This window comes from Chiloscyllium plagiosum, chromosome 25 (assembly GCF_004010195.1).
Source record: "Chiloscyllium plagiosum isolate BGI_BamShark_2017 chromosome 25, ASM401019v2, whole genome shotgun sequence".
Lineage (NCBI taxonomy): Eukaryota > Metazoa > Chordata > Chondrichthyes > Orectolobiformes > Hemiscylliidae > Chiloscyllium > Chiloscyllium plagiosum.
In genome coordinates this window covers 38,385,488-38,400,224 of record NC_057734.1, presented here as the reverse complement: position 1 = coordinate 38,400,224, position 14,737 = coordinate 38,385,488, and the positions used below count along the sequence as shown (strand labels likewise).

Below are 14,737 nucleotides of genomic sequence, written 5' to 3'. Positions count from 1 at the left end.
GGTTTCCTCCCACAGTCCAAAGATGTGCGGGTCAGGTGAATTGGCATGCTAAATTGCACCGTAGTGTTAGGTTAAAGGGGTAAATGTAGGGGTATGGGTGGGTTGCGCTTCAGCGGGTCGGTGTGGACTTGTTGGACCGAAGGGCCTGTTTCCACACTGTAAGTAATCTAATCTAATCTCTAAACCTTTCTGCCTTTCAATCTCACTTCATCCTCTAATTAAAAGTAATGTCTTTGGATAGCTATTTGGCCATTTTTAGCATCATATCACTTCATGCTCCTGTGACGTGCTTTGTGAGACTTTTAATAGATTATGGGTGCTATAAGTATCTACGTTACTGTTGTACATAGGCCTACAAATCTGGTTGTGCAGCACATACCCAAGGGCACTAAATGGCTCACCATAGTACATTTAGTGTCTGTCATTGTCAGACGTGCGCTGCTCTCTATATTTGGATAGGGTACTCCATACCTCCTTGGGAAGACTCAAAGCTTGTGTTCATCTCATTGTGTGTGTAAATTGGAGGGATGAGGACTGTCTAATCCTCTTTCTGAATTTAATTTGCAACTGACTGAAGTGGCCTCTCTCGTTCCTTCCTGAAATCAACTAATGACTTTAGCCAAAAGTTTCATTCCACACACCTCACTGTTGACCAAATGGCCACTGCCTGGCACCACCCACGCCTGGCAGTGGACAATGTGCCATGGACCACTGTGCCCTGGCTTGTAGCCCACCTCATTTTGCACAAGCACAGTGCACTAACCTGAGAATGCACCCCACTTCAGACCTGCTCCTATTTCTAATGGATCAGAATCAACCTTTTGTATCTACCTAAACAGGTAGGACCTGCCTTAGTTTGAACAAATGATTTACAAGAATGCAACTCTGGCAACACTATGCTCTCTGTACCCGTAATGAAGTTTCAAACTATCTTTGATTCAATTTATTTTCAAGTTTACCTAAGTACAGTGAAAAGTGTTGTTTACTAGTAGTACAGGGCAGATCATAGGGTGAAGAAAAAAACTTGGACAGAGGCATACACATTACATGGCACAGGGCATGCCCTAGGCAAGATCAACATTAGCAAGATCAGCATTATTTGAGGTTAGAGACTCCAGTCATCAGTCTAATAACAGCAGGGAGGAAACTGTTCCTAAACCTGCTGTTGCGTCTGTATCTTCTGCCTGATGCGAGAGGTTGTAGGAGAGCATTACCGGAGTGGGAGAGGTCTTTGATGGTGTTGGCAGCCTTTCCATGGTAATGAGAAGTATAAATGCAGTCCATGGATGGAAGGTTGGCTTCCGTCATGGTCTGGGCCGTACACACAATCTCCTGCAGTTTCTTCTGGTCCTGGGCAGAGCAGTTGCCATTCCAAGCCATAATGCACCCAGACTGTATGCTTTCTACGGTGCATCTGTAAAAGTTGGTGAGCAACGTTATGAGTATGCCAAACCCTGAGCCCCCTGAGGAAGAAGAGGTGTTGTTGTGCCTTCTTACCATCGCATCTACGTAGAAGGTCCAGGACAGGTTATTGTCACTCCTAGGGACTTCACCCTTGGAATTAGATTCCATCGATATTTTATAAAGATGGAAACGCAATGGTTTGCTGCAAAGAACATCTCATTATTAATATGAGGCGCCAAAGACAAGCAAATGTTAATGAGAGACTGTTCTTCACAGTCCAGCCACCATATTATGAAGAAACAATGTTATCAGCTGGCCAAGTCATTAAACACAGGTCTCTGCTCCATCTGATCAGATTTGAATAGCTTTGTGCTAGCGGGGAGAATCACTTTCTGAAATTTAAGATCAAGGTCAATGCATCAGACATTGTTTTGTTATAGGAGATGTGAAGGAGTGCAGGTTGATGTCCAGTTTGATGTATTCATATGGACCTTTCAAAATAAGCATGTGTCCCCTCCTAGACTCAAGATGTTTCAGAGGTTCGGATCCCCAGGTAATAGCAGCTAGTGGCTAAGTGGCTATTCGGCACATCAGAGGCAGGTCAAAGAGGACATCCAGACCGACTGCAATACCTTCCATACATACATAGAAACATATGGCTGAGGAGCAGGTGTAGCCATTTGGCCCTTTCAGCTTGCTCTACCATTCAATAAGACCATAGCTGATCAGGCTTTTGCAATGATGTGAAGCAAGATTCAAATTGGCAGCACGGTGGCTCAATGGTTAGCACTGCTGCCTCACTGTGCCAGGGATCTGGGTTCAATGCCACCCTCGGGTGACTGTCTATGTAGGGTTTGACATGCTCCCAGTGTCTGCGTGGGGTTTCCACTAGGTGCTCCAGTTTCCTCCCACAATTCAAAGATGTGCAGGTTAGGTGGATTGGCCGTGGGAGATTCCAGGATAAAGGAAGAGAGTGCGGGGGTGGTGGGTCTGGGTGGGACACTTTTCAGAGGGTCAGTGTGGACTTGATGGGCTGAATGTCCTGATTCCACACTGTAGGGATTCTATGATCTTAACTCCACTTTCCAGTCGGCCTCTTATAACCTTTGATTCCCTTGTCAATCAAAACTCCATCCAACTCTGCTTTGAATGAATTCATTAACTCCAACCTGCACTGCATCTAGGGAAGAGAATCCCACAGATGAATATGCCTCTGAGAGTAAATGGTTGTCTGCATATCCATCTTAAAAGGGAGATCCCTTACATTTCAACTGTGTCCCCTTTTTCTAATCTACTACAAGAGGAAACATCCTCCTCGCATCTACCCTATTCAATTTCAATTAATAACCTGTACATATCAGTCACTGCATTTCAAACAATTCATAGTGTAAAATGTATTGAGACATTTCAACATTAAGGAACAATGCAACGCTATCCTTACTCAATGACTGTTCTTTATGCATGAACTCACTCAATGTTAACGGGTTGTGGAGCAAGCTGATTTCTTATGTAACATTGCGCGTGGAGTAAATTCAGGATGGCTGTTTACTTTTTAATGTTTATTTTACCCTGACACTTTAGAAGGAAACCTCTCATTGCTGGTGTAAAAGACAAGACACATTCCCTTCAGACAGTGCCATGGCTAATGGCACTGGAATAATAACATAGAATCCCTGTGGTGTGGAAGCAGACCATTCAGCCCATTAAGTGTGCACTGACCCTCTGAAGAGCATCCCACCCAGAGCCACCTCGTATTTCTCATGGCCAATCTACCTAGCCTGCACATCCCTGGACACTATGGGCAATTTAGCCTGGTCAATCTTCCTGTACATCTTTGGACTGAGGGAGGAATTGAGAGCATCTGAAGGAAACACACATAGGCACAGCAAGAATGTGCAAACTCAACACAGACCCAATGCTGGAAATGAACTCGGGTCCCTAGTGCTGTGAGGCGGCCATGCTTGGGGTGGCACAGTGGCTCAGTGGTTAGCACTACTGCCTTAAGTGCCAGGGACCCAGGTTCAATTCCAGCCTCGGGCGACTGTCTGTGTGGAGTTTGCCCATTCTCCCCGTGTCAGTGTGGGTTTCCTCCAGGTGCTCCGGTTTCTTCCCACTGTCCAAAGATGTGCAGGTCAGGTGAGTTGGCCATTCTAAATTTCCCATAGTGTTAGATGCATTAGTCAGTGGGAAATGGGTCTGGGTGGGTTACACTTCAGAGGGTTGGTGTGGACTTGTTGGGCAGAAGGGCCTGTTTCCACACTGTAGGGAATTGAATCTAATCACTGAGCTACCGTGCCACAAGGAGATCAAATCACATGATGGCAACTCACGATAATTGTACAGACACACATTGGGCAGCTCAACACCCAAGACTCACCTCTTTGATTCACAATTAATGTGCACTTTTAGAAAGAGTTACTGGGTAACGATCAGGAATGGAAGCACTGAGGACAATGATGGCGCTTCGGCTGTCACCTCAGGTAAGATTGACCAACTTGAAATAGAATGAGTTGAATCTGAGCTTAGCCTTTTCTGTACCTCTGGGTTTAACCACCAAATGTTGTTCTCCTAAAGTAAGTGGCATTTTTAGTTTATTCCTGACTTTTATTGCATTCGCCCAGTATGTGTTATTTTTTACTGGGGACATTGAAGAATAAACAGGAACTCCATGTGGTTAGCAGAACAAACACCGTGATTTGTGGCTGGAAAGCATTCTGACGACAATGAACATTCCTGGATGATTTATGTTGGAATTGGGCAACTGGAAGCTGATTAAAACATGAAACACAGCCAAGAGCTTTAATCAGATCATATTCCCCAGCTCCTTCATTAAGCACATTGGAAAGTCCACTACAATTTTATTCGATTGAACTGGACTGAGCATAAACTGATAGTGGCTGTTCAAAAGCTGGAATAGAATGATGTCTATGGTTTGTTTTTTTTAAAGTGAATCCAAAAATGAAGGCTTTTATGTTCCTATTTTCTTAGCCATCCAATTATTAAAATATTTATAAAAATGGGAAGACAAATAATGCCTACATTTACATAATTCCATTCATATCTTCAGATTGTCCAGCAAATTATTTTGCTGTTCCATTTGTGCTGTTGGATAGTTAAAGATGACAGTCAAACAGCACACAGAAAAGATCCACGAGCAACATGTCAATGAATAGTGCATCGTTTGCTTCTCACAGAGTTGCTTGTGGGAGAAATGTTTGGTGGAATAGCGGGGCACCTCTTTACTTTTCTGCATATACTATTATGGGACCTTTTGCATCTGATCCACACAAATAGGAATTTTTTTATTAATATCTCACTCAAAAGATGGCATCTCTGACAATGCCACTCTCCCTCAGTCCTGCACCAATGTGGCAATCTAGTTCCGTGCTCAAGTCTTCACAGGGTCTTGATCCAACAACATGGAACATAGAACATGGAATGTTCCAGCCCAATACAGGCCCTTCGGCCCTCAATGTTGCGCCGACCTGTGAAAACGAGATCTCTCTGTTCATCTACACTGTCAAGAATTTTACCATTATCCCAGTACTCTGCACGCCTGTTACTTCTTCCAAAGTGAATTACCTCACACTTTTGCATTAACCTCCATTTGCCACTTCTGAGCCCAGCTCTTCAGCTTATCTATGTCCCTCTGTAAACCACAATATCCTTCAGCACCATCCACAATTCTGCCTACCTTAGTGTCATCTACAAATTTACCAATTCATCCTTCTACACCCCCATCCAGATCATGTAGAAAAAATGACAAACAGCGGTGGCCCCAATACAGATCATTGCAGCACACCACTAGTGACTGAACTCCAGGATGAACATTTCCCATCAACCACCACCCTCTGTCTTCTTCCAGCCAGCCAATTTCTGATTCAAACCGTTAAATCACCTCAATCCCAAAACTCCATATTTTGTGCAATAGCCTACCATGTGGAACCTTATCAAACGCCTTACTGATGCCCACATACACCACATCAACCGCTTTACCCTCATCCACCTGTTTTGTTACCTTCTTGAAGAACAACATTCTGAGCATCCAGTAGCAAGACTCAAAAGGTAAGAAAGACCTTTATGTAAAACAAGCTGGTTACAAATAGTTACAAGAGAACACAAACATCCTATTTATGACACGTTTTGTCTGTTTTCTTCAGTCTCAATGATGCATCATTTAATTTCTCCACATAACCATTAGACATATGGTCAAAATTAAGCCATTCAGCCCATTGAGTTTTTTCTGTCATCAAATGAGGTTATGATCTGATAACTCAACTTACTTTTCTGCCTTTTCCCCATAACCATTAATTCCTTCACTGATTAAAATCTATCTATATCAGTCTTGATTATGTTAATGACCCAGCGTCAACAGCCCTCCGCAGTAAAGAATTTCACAGACTCACTTTCTTTGAGAGAAGAAATTCCTCTCAACTCTATCCCAATTGGTTGACTTGTTACTGTGAGATTAGGCCATCTAGCCCCAGACTGTCTGACAAGGGAAGTAACCTGTCAAATACCCCTAAGAATATTGTATGTTTCAAGAAGATCTCTAATTCCTCTAAATTGAGTACAGGAGTTGGGAGGTCATGTCGCAGCTGTACAGGACATTGGTTAGGCCACTGTTGGAATATTGCGTGCAATTCTGGTCTCCATCCTATTGGAAAGAAGTCGTGAAACATGAAAGGGTTCAGAAAAGATTTACAAGGATGTTGCCAGGATTTGAGCTATAGGGAGAGGTTGAACAGGCTGGGGCTGTTTTCCCTGGAGCGTCGGAGGCTGAGGGGTGACCTTATCATGATGGGCATGGATAGGATAAATAGACAAACTCTCTTCCCTGGGATGGGAGAATCCAGAACTAGACGTCATAGGTTTAGGGTGAGAGGGGAAAGATATAAAAGAGAACTACTCAAAGTTTTCACACAGAGGGTGGTATGTGTCTGGAATGAGCTGCCAGAGGAAGTGGTAGAGGCTTGTACAATTGCTTAATTTAAGAGGCATCCTGTTGGGTATATGAATAGGAAGGGTTTGGAGGGATATGGGCCGGGTATTGGCAGTTGGGACTAGATTGGGTTGGGATATCTGGTCAGCATGGACGAGTTGGACCGAAGGGAATATTTCCATGCTGTACATCACTATGACTCTATGACTCTATAAGTACAGAACCAATCTACACAACCTCTCCTCATAAGTCCCTGTGTGTCTGGGATCAACTTAGTGAACCTTCTCTGGACTGCCAGTATATCATTTTTAGATAAGAGGGCCAAACTGTTCACAGTATTCCAGCTGTGGTTTAATTCGTGCCTTTCACAGGTTTAGCAAGACATGTCTTTCCCGTTACTTGCTGAACTTGGATGCTAGCTTTTGCGATTAATGTAAATCCTCTGTACTGCAGCTTTCTACAGTGAAGTAATATTCAACTTCCTATTCTTCCTGGTAAAGTGCGTAACCTCACATTTTCCCAGGTTATATTCTGCCAATACTTTACCCACGTATTTAACCTATCTACATCCCTCTGCAGACTCTTTGTGTCATCCTCATCACTTGCATTACCAACTACTTTTATGTCATCTGCAAACTTGTAAGTAATTGTGGCCCCAGCACTGATCCTGGTGGCACTCCACTAGTTACAGGTTATGATCCAGAAAATGCTCACCTTATCCCAACCCTGTCTTCCATTATAAAACAAAGAACTGTGGGTACTAGAAATCTGAAACAAAACAGGAACTCAGTAGGTCTGGCTGTATCTGTGGAGAGATTAGATTACTTACAGTGTAGAAACAGGCCCTTCAACCCAACAAGTCCACACCGAGCTGCCGAAGCATAACCCACCCAAACCCATTCCCCCACATTTACCCCTTCACCTAACACTACGGGCAATTTAGCATGGCTAATTCGCCTGACCTATACATCTTTTGGATTGTGGGAGGAAACCGGAGCAAACCCACGCAGACACGGGGAGAATGTGCAAACTCCACACAGTCAGGTCGCCTGAGGCGGGAATTGAACCCAGATCTCTGGCGCTGTGAGGCAACAGTGCTAACCACTGTGCCACCGTGCCGCCCACTAAGCTGAGAAGCCGAGTTATCATTATGAGGTCTTATTTCAAATAGTCCAGGTATTTTATTGGTTAGCCAACCTTCTCTCCATGCTAATATCCTACCCACAACACCATGGGCTCTTATTTTATCTTATTAAGTATTATCATGAAAGTACCTCACCAAATACCTTGCGGAAATCAAGATATTGCACTTCCTCTATACTCAGGATCATAGAATCTCTACAATGCAGAAAGAGGTCATTCAGACAATTGTGTCTGCACTGAGAGCATCCCATCCTATCCTCATAACCCCACATTTAGTGTGGCCAATCCATCAAATCTTTGGACTGTGATAGGAAACCAGAGAAGCTGGAGGGGACCTGGGCAGACACTTGGAGAACTTGCAAATTCCATGCAGTCACCTGAGGCTGGGATTGGACCCTAGCCCCTGGCGCTGTGAGGCAGCAGTGCCAGCCACTGAGCCACTACGTCACCCCTGCTTGTTACGGCTTTAAAGAATTCTTGTAAATATGTCAGGAATGATTTCCTTATCTTGAAGCCTGCTGACACTGCTTGATTATATTATATATTTCTAAATGTTAGTTGTGAAACTGGCAGGGAATGAACAGTGTGGATTCTGAACAGAGAGAGATACAAGGATGCCTTGGCTCTACTTGATCATATGCTTCAACCTCTGTTTCCTGAGAGGAGATTCAGGACTCCAGCTTTGACTGCAGTCCCATTTGAACAGTAGTAACAGCATCTTGAAGTTATTCTGAACAAGATATCTTCAGTATTAAAATAGCAGACACATACATTACAAGAAAGCTGCCTTTTTACTACTTGTAAAATTTCAAGGCATGTTAGGCATTGCACCTCAACTATAAACAAGCCCGTGGACCTATATGTTAAGTCACATCTGTTGTTAATGTGTGTAGGCAGGAATGGGGGATTCTAGTCAATTGCCAAAGGACAGAATTTTAATCCATTCAAATATTTCATGCTAATTTTTATCTCTCATCCTGTTTCTCCTGGGAGTAGCTACTTCGGCGGAAGTGTCCTTTTCCCCAAGTATGGCACAGTCCACTGCCGTTAAGTTAAATAAGCACAGATGCAAAACTGAAGAAGGGTCAGACTGACTCAAAATAGTAACCCCACTTCTCTCTCCACTGATGCTGCCAGACCCGCTGAGTTTTTCCAGCATTCTCTCTGCTTGTTTCAGATTTCCAGCATCTGGTGTACTTTGCATTTGTTAAAATGAGATATTATCCTGGCCTATCATTCACACATTCCTGGAGGCAATGGGTGGTTACTGGATACTGGGATGAAAGAAACAAAGTTCATGTTTGAATCTGATTTGACTTTTCTTCAGAATTTAGAGTGACTGGAAACTGATGGTTTTCATGCAGCGCAGAAAAGGGGAGGGAGAATGAGTGGGACAAAGAATGAGGGCGATCAGAGCAAAAGACAAAAAGAATGCTAATGGTAGTAGAGGAACGATATAGATTCAAAATAGGTGCTAATAGCACATGCGAATCATTGAAAATAACTGAGAGAAAACACATGCAAGCTGTGGAGTCGTGTCAGTCCCTGTCCTGGGAGTGTTTGATGGCGACAGTGTAGAAAGAGCTTTGCTCTGTATCTAGCCTTGTGCTGTGATGACTGAACTCACTGTTGAGTCCTGCAGGCTGAAAAGTGCCTCAGCAATTATTTCTTTGATCTCCATAGGTGGGACCTTCAGTGAAAGTTTAAACTAATGGAGGTCTCCATGACTTAAGGGATGATTTCTTTTGACAGAACCAAATCACAATTCTGTTTATAGCAAAACAGAGCCACTGTTTAGTGATACACAGGCACAATCAGACACACTCACATACACACAGACACATACAGGTGCACAGAAGTACATGTACATATGCACAACATAGGATACACACATACAACCCCACTTACTCAGATGCACACACAAAGACACAGGATGTAGTGCTAGTAAAGCACAGCACATCAGGCACCATCTGAGGAACAGGAGAATCGATGTTTTGGACATAAGCTCTTCATCAGAAAAATCCGAAAGATTTTTTCTATACTCTTGACTCTGATCTCCAGCATCTGCAGTCCTCACTATCTCCATATATGGACACAGACACATACACACAATGACACACACACATACAGAAACACACACACACAAACACATAGACCTCTAGAGAGTCAATGGTGTAACATACTGTGTTTGCTAGTAACTCTATTTTCTAAATGTGCATTAGTGGCTTATGAGATATAGTGTGTGCAAGAGTAGCCACCTTCTGGTCTTACAAGAGTAAATTTGTTGTAACTATTTACAGGTTACAGGCTCTACATTAGAACAAAGAGAACTTAGCTTTTGGTCTGTCTCGCACCAGATCCTTTTTTACTGCCTTACCCAGTCCTCCTGATATCATCAAAGTGAGCCGGTGCGTATTGCACTGAATCTACCAGACCCATTGTGCAATATGATTGAGCAGATTAGAGGATGGAGAAATGTGAACAGATGCCTTGAAACGTTCAGCTCTGAAGTCCACATAGACCGTGATAGTCACAGTGTCCACTAGAGGGAGCAGATAAGCCTAAAGGAAACCTTGATTCAGGTTTGCTGTTATTCAGGAGACAGTGAGGACTGCAGATGCTGGAGATCAGAGTTGAGAGTGTGTTGCTGGAAAAGCACAGCAGGTCAGGCAGCATCCAAGGAGCAGGAAGATCGACGTTTCGGGCCGGAGCCCTTATCAGGAATGAATCTGTTATTCAGGCTGTCCTTGTCCCTCAGTTGAGAACCACTTCATGTTGATTCAATTCCTTCACTCTGAGACAGGGAGCTTTGATGACTCAAAACAATCAATCTGTGAAACTTGAGATGTGTTCCAATCTTTTGTTTCTCTTCTTGATGCTCGTCTGGCTCCTCCACAGAAATCTGACTCCCACGTTGCTGGACTACTGTTTGCAGGGTTTGGAATACTTGAAGAGTGTTAATGTGACGGGGCTGCTTTATTTTCTTTCTACATTTCTGTGACCTTCTACCCCATCTCTGTATCTTCATCTCCCCAAGGGAACCCCTATGTGATGAAAAGGGAACGGTGATTGTGAGTACACTGATAGAGTCATAGAGATGTACAGCACGGAAACAGACCCTTCAGTACAACACGTCTGTGCCGACCAGGTATCCGAACCTAATCTAATCCCATTCGCCAGCACTTGGCACATATCCCTCCAAACCCTTCCTTTCATATACCCATCCAGATGCCTCTTAAATGTTGCAATTGTACCAGCCTCCACCACTTCCTCCGGCAGCTCATTCCATGCATGCACCACCCTCTGCGTGAAACTGCGGCCCCTTAGGTCCCTTTTCAATTTTTTTCCCCTCTCAGCCTAAACCTATGCCCTCTAGTTCTGGACTCGGCCCCACCCCAGGGAAAAGACCTTGTCTATTTACCCTATCCATGCCCCTCATTATTTTATAAACCTCTGCAAGGTTCCCCTCAGCCTCCGACGCTCCGGGAAAACAAGTGGTGAAGCTGGAACAGTTGACCGCGGCCAGGAGAAAGGTTGAGGCCTTGACTCTTGGACCTTCTCGACCTGTCCCTCACCCCTGTCCGCGTGGCCCTGGCTCCAACCCGTTTGGATGGTGGGTTTCTCTCAGTCAAAGTGCCTCAGATTGGCTCAGTTAGCAGCAGGTATACTGCTAACACCACCTGGAAGAAGACTTGGGGCCATCTCCCCAATATCCTGGCCAACAGATTTTCTGTTCTGTTCATGTTGCTGTCATGGGAACTTGCTTTTTTATGAAATTGATCACCATATTTTTTGATTTTGATTTTATTGTCACATGTACCAAACTACAGAAGTACAGTGAAAAGTGTATGGCACAGTGGTTAGCACTGCTGCCTCACAGCGCCTGAGACCCGGGTTCAATTCCCGCCTCAGGCGACTGACTGTGTGGAGTTTGCACGTTAGTGTTAGCTAAGGGGCAAATGTAGGGGTATGGGTGGGTTGCACTTCGGCGGGTCGGTATGGACTTGTTGGGCCGAAGGGCCTGTTTCCACACTGTAATGTAATTTAATCTAATGTAATCTAAATCTAAAAAAAACAACCTCAGTTATCCGAACAAGACGGGAAAGGGAGTATTTTGTTCAGAAAACTGATTGTTCGCAAAACTGATTGTTGGATAATTGATTATTTGGATAACCAAGGTTGTTCTGTAATCAGTTCTGCTGTAGTTCTGTTCTTGTGCAAATCCACGTTATAAGAAAATTGTGTAATAGCAGCACCACTTAAACTAATGGGACTGGAATTGTGTTATAGCCAACACACGCTTTAAAACTTTGTGATTTGGTAACAGTGTTCCCAATTAATCACATTACAGCGAATTTGCATTAACAAAACACACACTATAGGATATTGATCTGTACAATGTCACCACACAAGGTCCCATCTTAGGTACAAGTACCTAGACACAGAATCTTAAGAGCAAAGTGGAAAGAAAGAACAAAGTTACAAGTTAAACATTGCAGTAATTATAGTACAGCGTAAAACATTGCAGACATTAGTTTTGAGCAGAAAATTGTACATTAAAGCAGTGACTATACTTCAAATGTTGGATATAAAGTCCTTAGGGGTAGACCTTGAGGTCTGGAAGGGTGCTATATAAATCCAAACCTTTCATCTCTATCCTTGATGGGTGACAGCCATTTTCTTGCTGGGACAGAGACCTTTGTGGGAGTCCCAAGTTAACAGCAGGGAGTCTCATGAGCATTTTTCTATCTCCCTGTCTCCTGTCACTCTTCTCCATAAGATGGGGGTTGGGGAGGTGCTCAGCAGGATCCAAATGGTCAGCTAACACATTAAACCCAACCCCTTTTGTGGTTTGTCACCAGATGTCACCTGGTCTGATTGGAGAGTAAGTGGAAAGCTTACAGATAGTTCTTGGAGTTTTGCTATGAGTTGGTGTGACAAAATATACTGACAGTATATGAACGATTGGAGGCCAATCCCTTTATACAAACATGTGAACACACTAATTAGGTTCAGGAATAGGCCATTCAGCCCCGTGAGCCTGCTCCCCTGTTCAATATAATCATGACCAATGTGCTTGTGTTTGGAATTCCACATTCCCATCTACCCCTGATAGCCTTTGATTCTCTCACTGAGCAAGAATGTTTCTACCCTGGCCTTAAAAATATTTAATGAACCCTACCTCTACCACCTTTGAGATTGAGACTTCCAAAGTCAGACAACCCTCTGAGAGAAATTCAATCTCCCCATCTCTGTAAGGGTCAGCGCTGGTTCTAAACTACTGCCAAAGTAAACAAACAAGGTGAAGGTAGAGGGGGGAATGTGATGTTTTGTGGACTGTATTCACTGTTATGGGAGTATAAATGCTACCTGATGAAGAATCACAACCACCTGATGAAGGAGCGTCGCTCCGAAAGCTAGTGCTTTCAATTAATCCTATTGGACTATAACCTGGTGTTGTGTGATTTTTAACTTTGTACACCCCAGTCCACCACTGGCATCTCCAAGTTATGGGAGTAGATTGCTTGTTGCACAAATACCCTGTCTTTGTGATCTTCACCTTTGACAGTTCTCTTCATCCACCCAATAAATGATTGTTTTTTAAAAATTTGTTGCCATTTGGGAGGAAAAGTCACTGCTCAGAATGGCCAGCTCCCACCATATTTGCCATACACCCCTCTCCCCAAATATGGCCGCCCTCCCAGCGCATCTCCTTAACCAAGATGGCAGCAACAGCGGGCAGCAGTGTTTGGCTCCTGAGCACAGAGCTCAGCCATTAATGGCTCATGCAACAGATTCTGCCACATCCACATGACGTCATCACCGCCTTTCCAGTTTGGTAAGGCTTTTATTTTAGTCATTTTTGTTGCCTGGCAGCCTCCTCCTGATGTCCTCCTGTGGGAGACCAAGGTCCCGTGTATCTCCATCCCCGCTCTAGCTCGGGTGGCAGCATCAGAAGATGATCCAGGACCCTATTGGTCAACTTGGAGCCAGGACCCTATTGGCTGTCTCAGAGAGAGGACAACCTCAGAGACGGCAGATGTGCAAGTGATATCACTGGCGGTGGTAAAAAGGAGCAGATTGCCAGGACCCCGGGGTCATGTCGGACAGCGGTGACTAGAGGAGCAGAGAGAGTGAAGGCTATGGAGAGGGAGAGATGAATTGTTTTAGTTTTAAAATGTCAGTCTAATATGAATCTATTCAGTATTTTACCATTTACCATTTAAGATATATTCATTCATTTGTCTGAGATGGCATAGGAATGTGGCAACGTTATCCACTTTTTGTTGTACCTCGATATAAGTGACAATTTATTAAAGCAATAAAATAAATACATCTGTGCTTTTTTACAGATGAAACCTCCAGATCCAGTTGATTGAACAGGCAGCACTGTCAGCTCCATTTGAAAGCTGCTGCATTCTCAGTTCCTTGCCCCTGAGGCTGATCCAGTTACCCTGCAGGGAAACAAAATCGCAATGAGAGCTTATTAGCATCGTCTATGTTAACTGGATCCAGCTGAGCCCCCTGCAGCTCAGGGAGACAGAGAAAGAGAGAGAGGAGGGGAGGGGGATTTGGGTGATAAGAGGCGAGATAGGAAGACAAGGAAACGGAGAGAAAGTAGGAGGGAGAATGATTTTGAAAGGTGGAGGAGAAAGAGAAAGGGATACATCACAAGATAAAACGAGAGATAAAAATAGAACTGAGACGAAAAGGTCAATAGAGATAGTGAGAAGGAAAGAGAAGGGGGAAAATGGAGGATAAATGCTGTTAATGAGATTTACTGCAACATTGAAATCTGGTAAGAGCTGGTTGTGATGTGAGTAATAAAGGATGATGTTAAAGGATGATAGTAATTATTACTCACTGACCAGTGAACCTGCCACCACCAATCCTCGTGAGATTGTAACAATGTAGACAATGGGAAGTCCTGCACTGCTGTGGTAGTGAATCTGCCTTTTGTATATTCAATTCAGAATACAGACAGAAACATTCCAGAAGACTCCCCTGGCCTCGGAATCTATTCCGCCATTAGCCATGCGGCTGATGCAGCTGCCACCCCCACGCTGATTGATGATGTCACTTCCGCCCCCATCATGGCCACTCCCACAACCACTTCCTCCCCTCACAATTCCTCATGCATCACACGTGACATCACTTGCACCCTTCACATCATCGCTGATGCCACATGCTCAGTGACTTCCGCCACCCCTACTGCCGTGGTCACCACCACTTCCGCCCCCACCAGCG

The 14,737-nt window shown here is 44.0% G+C and overlaps 1 long non-coding RNA gene across 2 annotated transcripts in view; it reads right to left on the bottom strand.

Moving 5' to 3' along the window:
* Positions 1-12,927: 12,927 nt before the first annotated feature.
* Positions 12,928-14,737, bottom strand: part of LOC122562757 — a 70,592-nt gene continuing 68,782 nt past the window's right edge. For both annotated transcript variants that reach the window (XR_006315408.1, XR_006315409.1), the window contains one exon: positions 12,928-13,944. This is a non-coding gene — a long non-coding RNA (uncharacterized LOC122562757). The remainder of the gene's footprint in view (positions 13,945-14,737) is intronic.